At 38.2% G+C, this 12,155-nt stretch overlaps 1 pseudogene; it reads right to left on the reverse strand.

The window, feature by feature from the left end:
* On the reverse strand, positions 1,168-10,410 carry LOC110255777 (annotated as a pseudogene).

Genomic DNA, 12,155 nt, shown 5'->3' on the forward strand with positions numbered 1-12,155 from the left:
CTGTCATGACAAATATATACCATGTTACAATTTGCAGTGTTTTGTAACATATTTACTGTTATATAGAGTAAGGATACAAAATATGTTTTATTTAAATTTTTATATGGCATACATGTCTATATTTGTATATTCTTCACAAATTTTTAAGAAAATATAAAATTTATTTATTGAATTAATTAGGATTCATAATCAAGACTTTCTTATCCATGCAATCATTAAAAGTCAGAATTTAGGGAAATAAATTCGATGTGTTGTATTTTCACATTAACATGTTGCATTATATTAAAACCAGAAATAATCTGCCATGTTCTGTAACTGGTTGATGTTATACTTTAATCTTTGTTTTCTGTCTCCCCTACCAGCTTATTATTCCACATATTTCCTCCAGAATGGAAATTTTTGGTGCCATTAGCATTTCTTATTATCCTTAATGGCATTATATTGTCTCTAACTGTAAATTGTGGCGAATTAACCAAACTTTGGACCACATCTGAAGAGAGAAGCTGTAACTAGAAAATAAATCATCAGTTCTTCAAATTTAGGGTTTTTAAAAATAAATATAATAGCTGTACTGTATTGGTAGGAGAAATAAATTATAAATATTATATTATATTATATACTATAATATAAATTATTAGTTTTATGGTTGAAATAATTGGACTCTGATAAGCAAAAAAAAAAACTCTAAGCTTGAGAAAAAAAGTTGCTACTTGAAAATCAAGAACTCTTTGCAGATATATTAGCGTATTATTAGTTGGACTAAAAGTCATACTAAGACAAGACTTATTTATTTATTTTTTTTGCTTAAGTTTCTCATTTTATTTTTTTTATCAGTTATATTGGAGTATAGTTGACTCACAATGCTGTGTTAGCTTCAGGTGCATAGCCAAGTGAATCAGCTACACATACACACACACACACACACATGCACACACATCTCCAAAGAATGATGATTTAACGGTTATCGCAATGTGAGCAGTGCAACCAATTTGCATCATTTGTGAACACTGCATTTCCAGATACCCGGTCTACTGCTTTGATTGTCAAAATTCAACATGAAGACAAAATTTGGTTTCTCGACATGAAAAATGAGTAAATACATTTTAAAATGCCCTCCTGTCTCCTCCTCCAGTGATCACTCTGATCTTGCATTCAAGACCACATATGTCACTGCGGTTTTTCCTTTTGACTCTGGAAAAGGAGTTCACCGGGGTGATCACTCACCACGCACAGCCCGCCTGGTGAAAGCTGATTGCAGATCATTTTCTCCGCAGTTGGCGAGGGGGCTACCTCGATTATCACAGGCTGTTGAAAATCATTGAAAATCGTCAGCTCTCATCAGTGGATCCTGACAACAGGGAAGAGTGATTCACCTGAAGGAAGCAGAGGGCACAGCCTTTCAAAAGGGATCTCGAAAGACTGATTATTTCTTGTCCTTGACACCCTGCCACGGGCTAGACACATGGAGCATTTGGGCTGTAACGCAACCTGCAAATCACTGGTTGCCCAGACTCTCCCAGGGCCTGCAGGAGGATAGCATGCTTACTTTAGTTCAGTTTTTATTGCATGCTGTAAACTTCTGACTGCTCTGATATACCTTGTCATTGATGTGTCAAGATTGGACTCTGACAGGGTGTCTGGCCTGATTGAAATCAAGAATGCGCCTTTGGATCGTCTAGAAAATAATGGGAAACCTTCTGTTGCAGGACCCTGGGCAATGGAACGCATTTCATCATTAAGCCATTGGGGGAAAAGAAAAGTTCGTTTAAGAGCATTTGAGTAAGAATGAGGGGATTTTCTCTGGACTCCAAAAATTATCATGTAATAATATATCATAAAAATTGAAAAAAACAAGAACAAAAACAGGAAGTCACAAGTTATCCATTTTGATTTTTAAAAGGGCTAACTTTGCTGGTGGAAATTTGTCCAATGCCTGTTGCCAAGTGGTGTTTTGTTGTTTTACCTCAGTCGAGGGAAATGATTTTTTGGGTACCCAAGAGAAATCACAAAAGACTTGTTATCAAATGAGAGATAAACTCTGCTTTTGTTATTCAAAGTGCTCGCTTGATAATATTTGAAAATCTTTTATGACTGTCTCATGAAATGCAGTTTCCAACAAGACAATCTCCTCGCAAGAACGCTATCCGTGATAACAGTGGTTTACCCTGTGGAGAAAGGATTGTGGATCAAACTGGTTTTTTCTTCTTCAAAGATATTTCCTACTTATAAAAGCTAGCAAACAGGAAGATAAGGGTATTATTTTAGCCACAGTAAATCCTAATCAAAGTAGCAAGAGAACTGGCGCGAAAGAGGAGCTCCAAAGCGTGCTTCAGGTTGATTTTGTAATTTTTCAGTGGGAATGTGCCCACTTGTAGATTAAAAGATGCAGTCTGCCTGGCAAAGTTGATATTTGGAAGAAATAAACAATCCCCTTCCTCCCTTGAGTTTAGGAATATTGCCAAGGCAAATAAACAAAAACTTCTGTGCAAAGAGCCTTTTAAGTATACGGAGAAAAAAAAAATATGAGCTGGAGTTCTTTTCTTTCTTCCAAAAAATTACAATATCTTTTTTTTTTTTTTTTTTTTTTCCATTTCCTACTTTTAAGAAATCCCTGAGTTGGAGTTCCCGTTGTGGCTCAGTGGTTAGCGAATCCGACTAGGAACCATGAGGTTGCAGGTTTGATCCCTGGCCTTGCTCAGTGCGTTAAGGATCCGGTGTTGCCGTGAGCTGTGGTGTAGGTTGCAGATGCGGCTCAGATCCCGTGTTGCTGTGGCTCTGGTGTGGGCCGGTGGCTACAGCTCCGATTCGACCCCTAGCCTGGGACTCTCCATATGCTGCAGGAGCGGCCCAAGAAAAGGCAAAGAGACCAAAAAAAAAAAAAAAAAAAAAAAAAAAAAAAAGGCTATAAAATGTCATTATCTTCAAAACTTATTCCTTTCCCCATGTTTCTCTGCCCTATATGTGCACAGTGTTACATTAAAAAAACGGAACCTAAGAGTCATTAAAGTGGCAAAAACAGATTTTATTCAGGAACCAGGGCAGCAGGGGAATAGAGACCTCAGTACCAAACTGGGCTCAACTCTCAACACAAGAACCAGTGGGGATTTAGAGTCAGGCAGCAGGAGGGGTTGGTTAAAGGATGGGAAATTACTAAATGGACATCCAGGGCTGAGAGATTCTTAATAAACTGACTTAAGATTCTTGCTGAAGGCAGATCAGGGTATTCAGATATTGCCCGGGAGACGGTGGGAGATGAAGAATTGGACCAGACACCCAAAGGGGATTCTCTTTAACCGGATTTAGCAATATTCTTGCAAACACTGGGCTATGCAGAAGAGGGCTCAGGGGAGCCTGACTGATAATTGGTCCAGGAGAGAGACTTCATCAATGGTAGAACACCAAGTTCATCATGTACATCATTGTAATTTTTTTCTTTTCTATTTTTCTGTTTATAAAATATTTTCCTAAAATTAATTTACACACACTAGAACTTTCTGATAAATATGGGTATCTTTTATGACCACCTAATCTCACTTTGCTTTTTTTTTTCTCTTTTAGGGCCACCCCTGTGGCATATGGAGGTCCCCAGGCTAGGGGTCCAATCGGAGCTCGAGGCAATGCCAGATCCTTAACCTACTGAGCAAGGCCAGGGATCGAACCCGCAACCTCATGGTTCCTAGTCGGATTTGTTAACCACTGTGCCATGACGAGAACTCCTCAAGTAATTTTTGGGTTGAATCCTTAGGGTTTTCTATGTACAGTATCATGTCATCTGCATACAGTGACAGTTTTATCTCTTCTCTTCCTATATGGATGCCTTTTATTTCTTTTGTTTGTCTAATTGCTGTGGCTAGGACTTCCAAACTATGTTGAAGAGCAGTGGTGAGAGTGGGCATCCCTGTCTTGTTCCAGATTTTAGTGGGAAGGCTTTCAGGTTTTTCCCATTGAGTATTATATTTGCAGGGGGTTTGTCATAAATGGCTTTGATTATATTCAGGAATGTTCCCTCTATACCCACTTTGGCGAGGGTCTTGATCATGAATGGATGTTGGACTTTGTCAAATGCTTTTTCTGCGTCTATTGAGATGATCATATGATTTTTGACTTTTCTTTTGTAATGTGGTGTATGATGTTGATTGATTTGTGTATGTTGAACCATCCTTGTGAACCTGGGATGAACCCTACCTGGTCATGGTGTATAATTTCTTGTTGGATTCAGTTGGCTAAGATTTTGTTGAGAATTTTTGCATCTAAATTCATCAATGATATTGGGTGATAGTTTTCTTTTTGGTGGTATCTCTGTCTGGTTTTGGAATGAGGGTGATGGTGGCCTCATAGAATGTCTTTGGGAGTATTCCTTCTTCTTCAACCTTTTGAAAGAGTTTAAGGAGGATGGGCACCAATTCCTCTTTATATGTTTGATAGAATTCGCCTGTGAAGCCATCTGGTCCTGGACTTTTATTTGTAGGGAGTGTTTTTATGACCTCTTCAATTTCATTTCTACTGATCGGTCTGTTCAGTTGGTCTGTTTCTTCTTGATTCAGTTTTGGCAGGCTGTAAGATTCTGGAAAATTGTCCATTTCTTCCAGATTGTCAAACTTGTTGCCATATAGTTGTTCATAGTATTCTCTTATGGTTTTTTATATTTCTGCAGTATCCGTTGTGATTGCTCCTTTTTCATTTACAGTTTTGTTTATTTGGGTTCTTTCTCTCCTCTTTTTAGTGAGTCTGGCCAGGTGCAGCCACTATGGAGAGCAGTTTGGAGATACCTTAGAAATCTATACATAGAACTTCCACATGACCCCGCAATCCCACTCTTGGGCATCTATCCGGACAAAACTCTACTTAAAAGAGACACGTGCACCTGCATGTTCATTGCAGCACTATTCACAATAGCCAAGACATGGAAACAATCCAAATGTCCATCGACAGATGATTGGATTCAGAAGAGGTGGTATATATACACAATGGAATACTACTCAGCCATAAAAAGAATGACATAATGCCATTTGCAGCAACATGGATGGAACTAGAGAATCTCATACTGAGTGAAAGGAGCCAGAAAGACAAAGACAAATACCATATGATATCACTTATAACTGGAATCTAATATCCAGCACAACTGAACATCTCCTCAGAAAAGAAAATCATGGACTTGGAGAAAAGACTTGTGGATGCCTGATGGGAGAGGGAGGGAGTGGGAGGGATCGGGAGCTTAGGGTTATCAGACACAACTTGGAATAGATTTACAAGGAGATCCTGCTGAATAGCATTGAGAACTATGTCTAGATACTCATGTCGCAACAGAAGAAAGGGTGGGGGGAAAAATGTAATTGTAATGTATACATGTAAGGATAACTTGATCCCCTTGCTGTACAGTGGGAAAATAAAATAAAATAAAATAAAAAAATATTCAATGTCTACACTTACTTTAGGTTTAGAAGAGATAAGAAAATAAATATCTGAATTTAAATGAAAAAAAATCAACCTTGGTCCAGAAACAATGATTACAAGTATTTATGTAAAAAAGGCAACACCTAATGGCTGTAAAAGATCTATTAGCTTTACTAGTATTCTATGGTTTTTGCTAAACACAAATGTAAGTGTGTTTGTGCATGTGTATGTGTGTGTGTGTGTCTTTAGAACGTGATTCTAATTTTAATTTACTCATGAAATTGAATTTTCCTCTTTCCCTCAGGAGGCAGTTTGCTGCATAGTCTTGAATACTTCATTCAGAGATGTTCATCCATCTCATTCAAAAGAGTTCACCTATATTCAGTTTACTTTCCTTATTGTCAGATTTGATTTGGTCTATCTTTTCTGTTGTAAACTACTGCCATGCCCCCAAATACATGTTTTCTGAATTGGCAGCCAGGACTTGTTAACACCACAGTATTATGTAACTAGGAGTTGACAATCATGTTAATTTAATACACACTTATAGTCAGTGACCCATGCTACTGTACATTTTAAAAATGAGCATCTTTATGCTAAAAAATCTACTGTTTTTCTGATTCATGTTTACCCCAAGTTCTTATTCAACCTTAAAGTGCTTACTATTCAAATCAGAAATTATGAGAGCAATACCCTGAGTTTCTTTGCCACTCTTTAACACAGACTCACATGCTGAACACTGTTAAAATTAACTTTAATATTTAGCATGAACAAATGATTTGAATTTTTTTTTTTAATTCCCAGGTTCTGCTCTGTAACGTTGAGTATTATATTATCACGACTTAATGCTGTTCCACATGGTAGAAACTGACTGAAGTTCTTATTGAGAAATCGAACTTGGCTGCCATGGAAATGCGAATCCACAGCATATTGTTATGCATTGACAGGTGGGGCTTTCATGGGGTTGCCCTTTGGATTTCCAGCAGCACTAATGCCACCCAGTTGAAGAGGGAAATAGAAATAAGATTTTTTTTCAGCTTTGAGGAGGAACAGCTTTTAAAATGGTTTCATGATGACCTTTTTCCAGTATAGCATGACCCATCAGTAAACCATTCTATAGCAAATTGACATTTAAAAAAAAAAAATCCCCATTATATTAACTTTGCTGATGCTATTGTGAAGATTCTTCTCAAGGTTTTGTAGAGACAAGAGGGCTAAGCAAAGAGAAAAAAAACAAAAACAAAACAAAAAAAAATCACAACACAATTCATTTGGAATACATGTTAATGTTGGAAAAAAAAATTCTTAGTGTTATTTTCTAATTTTACTGAAACTGCAAATTGAGAACCGAAAGTAAAGTGACTTAAGCAAGGTCACATTTAATACACTCTAAATCCATGACATGACAAACTTATGCCAAGGGCGTTTTTTTTTTAAATTACATTCCACCTTTAGATATAATGTTTTCCTACCAGATTGGGATGACATGAAGTCTTTATCATCACCTCCTATAGCTTCTGTAGTTATATTGATGTAATAATCTTCTAGACAAGTTCATTCCTTTACAAAAATATTTTAAATGCCCCATGAAATTTGTATTACGTCTTTCACATTTTTTAATTTATCATCTTCCTTGCCCGCTGTGCTCTTCCACCTCATCCCATCATATTTGGTGAAGTCAACATTTACTCCCCGCTTTGTGGAATCAGCCTTTCATTTCTCTCCTTCTTCAGTCTGACTCCTCTTGAAAGAAATCATTGACGTGATCATCTGCTTATTTGTCTGTCCTGGTATACTGTGTGTTCTTTGGGAAAACAGACCTAGTCTTATCCATCTTTGAGTACCTAGGATTTGTTAAACTTTCTGACACGCAATAAATAAGCCACTAATGGATACGAAGCAGTAGGTGGCACTAAGATCTTTTACTTGTTTGTTTGTAATGTAGTAGCCCTTATATTCTACTTTCCATACAAAAAAATCTCAGCAAATAGTGTGAAGTACTCTAGTCCTGCCTTAGGTCAGACCCTCCTCAAATCTCCCCTGGTCTCCCCTGAGCTAAGTAACAGTTTCTTAACAATTCTTCCTCACCCTTATAGTGTCTACTTTCCAAATGCCCTTGTGATGATATCTGCATTTCTGGGTAAATATTATCCAGATATCATTTAAATAATTTACAAATCAATTTTTTCCTCAATTCAACCTGCTCATTGTTATTTCCACAGCTGTTGGTCAGTAGATCGGGACTTAAGGCAAAAGAATACTTCTTATATTTGTTCAACCAAGAATGTGTCAGACTTTGAGCAGTTATGTGTCATGGTATTCTGGCCTTCAGGAGATCCATATGATCACCTTTTTCAGAAAACATCTTATTTGGGAACAAAAGAATGTACAGTGGTACAACCACTATGGAAAACAGTATGGAGGTTCCTCAGAAAACTAAATATAGAACTACCATATGATCCAGCAATCCCACTCCTGGGCATATATCTGGACAAAACTTTCATTCAAAAAATACATACATAGAATGTATACATGTATGTGTAACTGGGTCACCATGCTGTACATAGAAAATTGACAGAACACCATAAACCAGCTATAATGGAGAAAAATAAAAATCATTACACACACACACACACACACACACACACACAAATACATACACACCTCTGTTTACTGCAGCACTATTCACAATAGCCAAGACATGGAAACAACCTAAATGTCCATTGACAGATGAATGGATTAAGAAGTGGTATAGATACACAATGGAATACTACTCAGCCATAAAAAAGAACAAAATAATGCCATTTGCAGCAACATGGATGCAACTAAAAATTCTCCTACTAAGTGAAGTAAGTCAGAAAGAGAGACAAATACCATGCGATATCACTTATATGTCAAATCTAAAATATGGCACAAATGATCCTATCTACAAAACAGAAACAGATGATAGACATGGGGAGCAGACTTGTGGTTGCCAGTGGGCTGCTGTAGGGGAGTGGGGAGTGGGATGGAATGGGAATTTGGGGTTGATAAATACAAACGATTACATTTGGAATGGATAAGCAATGGGGTCCTATAGTACAATACCAGGAACTATGAGAAATCTCTTGGGGTAGAATATGATGGAAGATAGCATGAGAAAAAAAAGTGTGTGTGTGTATATGTGTGTGTGTGTGTGTGTGTGTGTGTGTGTGTATGGCTGGGTCACTAGGCTGTACCACAGGAATCAACACAACACTAACTCACCTTTACTCTTAAAAAAAAAAAAAATGAAAAGAGCTTACCTCCACACATTCACTTCCTAAATGATATTTCCAAATTTTCTCCTCCCCAGATTCCGTGTCACTGCCACACTGTCCAGTTCATTGAATCAGTATCTTCATGGTAAGCAACCCTCCGGTCATTGTAGGTGAGATTATTGGTGCATTAGCTCGTTCTGGTCCTCCTGGCTCAGAAAGGAGAAGATCTCATTTGAAGCGCATCCTCCAGCTGAATCTTTCTTGTACCATAGAGGACAGTAAGCTGTAGATATGTGAGTTCACACTGGTAATATCAGTCACTGGGCAAGCTATGGTCTGCTCGTCCTCCTAGATGACAGCCAGCAAGGACAGCAGCTATATTACATTTATTTCACAGTGGCTACCCAGGAGCACCAGAACTCCTCCTGGACCATGGTCTGGTCCAGTTGTTCTTCTATCAATCAAGTCCCTCACATTTGTGTTTCTTATTTCTTTAATTTTTCCACTGAGGTATTTTTGGACATCTTCATCTAGCTCTCCTTTCAAATCACTGAAGCCACTATCATTATCCACAAAGATGAGTTCATGAAGATGACATGCTCTGTGCCATCAGTGACTGTGCATGGCCCTGAGCAAGACTGACAAAGCCACATTATAGAAACAATAAGACTAGTGACGGTGTCACTTAGACTAGACAACTCAACTCGGTCAGGTAAGACTTTTCTTTACATGCTGCACTCATTATGTCTGATAAATCCCCATGGTAGCCCAAGTAGTTACTCTTAGGCATATTACATGCATGTTTAGGATAGCCCATTTCACAATTCTTGATCATTCTCTTTAAAAATCACATCCAGTTTGGAAGAGAATTTCGCATTGCCTTCTTTTGGATCTTCAATATGAATCCCATCACAATTTTTTTTGTCATTAAAATGACTCTAATACCAGACATGGAGTGAAAGAGGGATCGAAAGGAGGGTGGTGACCCATGGGGCCCAGGCCCCTTCATGGGTGCATTTTTTAAAAATTTTTTCCAATTTTTTTTTTTTTTTTTAATTTCAGCTGTGGCCAAGGCATATAGAATTTTCTGGGCGAATCTGAGCCACAACTGCACCACAGCTGCAGCAAGGCTGGATCCTTAACCCACTGCATCTGGCTGAAGATCTAACAGGCAACACCACAGAGAAAAGCATATCATTCACCCACTGCACCACAGCAGGAACTCTGATAGGCACGTTCTTAAGCAAATTAGTCACTTCAATGAAGATGAAATAAGCAAAAAACAAAACTATCCAGGACATAGATGCAAAAAAGTACCCAGGATTTCCCCGGTGGCTCAGCGGGTTAAGATTCCTGCATTGTCACTGCTGTGGTGCAGCTTCTATTTGTGGTCCAGCTTCTATTTGTGGTCCAGGAATTTTTGCATGCTCCCGGCCCAGCCAAAATAAAAAGAGGCACCCAAACAGAAATATCAGACTGTGACACTTCCCATTATCGACCTAACACTGCTGAGAGAGTTTTTAAATTTTCTGCAGCAGAATGCCCTGGACCCAGGAGCTGGTGCTGGTGCTAGAGATTCAGCCTAGGTGGAGAATGGGGCGCACTCTGTGAACTTTACTTCCAGGTACCCCATCAGGTCCTCAGGATGAAGATCCTGGAATAATACACTTGTGATTCCCAAGACTAGGACTGTGGCATCCTCCTGCCCCTCTGCAGCAGCTGTCATCGCTGCTGTAGCACCAGCCAAGCTGCACTGGACTTCCTCCGAGCCCAGCATCACGGTCACACATGCAAAGGACGTGGTGGCAACCACTAGCTCACCCAGGAGGACCTCGTGCCCCCACTGTCATCTTCCCCAACCCTGGAAGAGATGAGCAGCCAGGCTTCTACAATTAAACAGGAGTTAAGAGCATGCCTTGGGAAACAGCAAGGAAGAAATGTGCTTAATTCCATGTGTCTTTTGATTCCATTTTGAACTGACCTGAGGGTTATTAGAAAAGATAGAGCCAAGATATATGTGGAAGTTAGAAGAAGGAAAAGAAAAAGAAGAACATGAAGACAGTGCTCCATTGGGAACTGACTGAGAGGTTTTGTTGTTGTGTGTTTGTTTTTTGTTTTTTTAACCCGAAGTTTAAAAATCTCCCTTTGGAGGATTTCGTACAGTTTGGTTTTTGCCTTCTTGGTATGGAGACTGGAATTTTCCTTGGGGGCAAAGAGCTACTTTGGTGCCCATGACAGTACGAAAATATCTTTCTTATGCAAACGTGAGGCATTTTGAGTAAACTCCTGGCACACTGACTAGAAGATAGAAGATGCTTAATAAACAATTCATTGAATTAAATTGAACAGTAAGTTTTTGATTTTGAGACTCCTTTAAAAGTTTACTAGTGTGGCCATATAAAGTAGCCATTAAAAATGTAAAAAAAATTATTATCTATCTCATAGAGTTGTTGGTAGGATAAAGACGCTAATATTTGGAGTGACTTAGTATACAATAAGATCTCAGTTGAAGCTTTTATTACATTTGTTGAGTTGTTGTCAGTAATGAACACAAATTGTACTTGTGTGTATATGTGTACATTTAGGTTTCTGTACATTCATAAGTGTGCTCTGTTTTTATATACTACAATGTCATGTTTAGTATGTATCTCTAAATTCTTTTACAATGATTTCTTACATTATTTTTGAAATTTAAATTCACATATTTTTAAGATAGTGTACATTATTACTGCATAATGTGCTTTTAGGGAATTTTGAAAGAGCTATTCTAATCTTTATCGCTTTCAATATTTTAAAATCTATTTTTAAAATGTGGGATTATCCCCTTGAGTGTATGAGAAAAAGCTCAGTTCCCAAAACTGAAAGAATGTGTGTCATTTCTACGTAGAGCACTGGCATATGTGAATTTTACAGGAATGGGGAAGATTAACTAGGAACTCAGTGCGATGTAAAGGCATCTGAGAAGCAATAGGAGATGATACTTGACCTTTTGAGGCTTCTCAGGGGATTGAAGTTAAAGCAACTCCAGGTGGTCTTCAGAATCACTTGACATTTCCCGTAAGTGATGGGCCAAACAAGAAAAAGCCAGAGAAAGTCAGAGTTACAATAAAGTTCCATTTCACCAATTTATTGAACTTATTTATTTTAAGTCTGTCTTTGACTCTACAGTTAGTTTATTTAAAATGCCTATCTAGACTCATCACAGCAACCAATATGGTGCTTGCATTTATCAAAGTTCTTCCTCAGGTCTCTTTGTAATATTCTTCCCCTCCAGGTTCTTAGTCAATTCCAGAGTTTCAGCAATTGCATCTGGGTTGATTACCTAGATCCATACTGCCAAAGCCAATATTTTTTCTGTGATCGAAACCCACCTTTTGAACATTTGCTTTATATTTGAGTTTAATAGCCTATCAGTATTCAAGACTCAGGTTCTCCATTTTTCAAGATGAATAAGCATCTCCTAATCGATGTAGTCAACACTGGATACCAAGAGGAACAAACAATGGAGCCTCTTTCTGGAGG

The sequence above is a fragment of the Sus scrofa genome, chromosome 11, assembly GCF_000003025.6.
Source record: "Sus scrofa isolate TJ Tabasco breed Duroc chromosome 11, Sscrofa11.1, whole genome shotgun sequence".
Taxonomy (NCBI): domain Eukaryota; kingdom Metazoa; phylum Chordata; class Mammalia; order Artiodactyla; family Suidae; genus Sus; species Sus scrofa.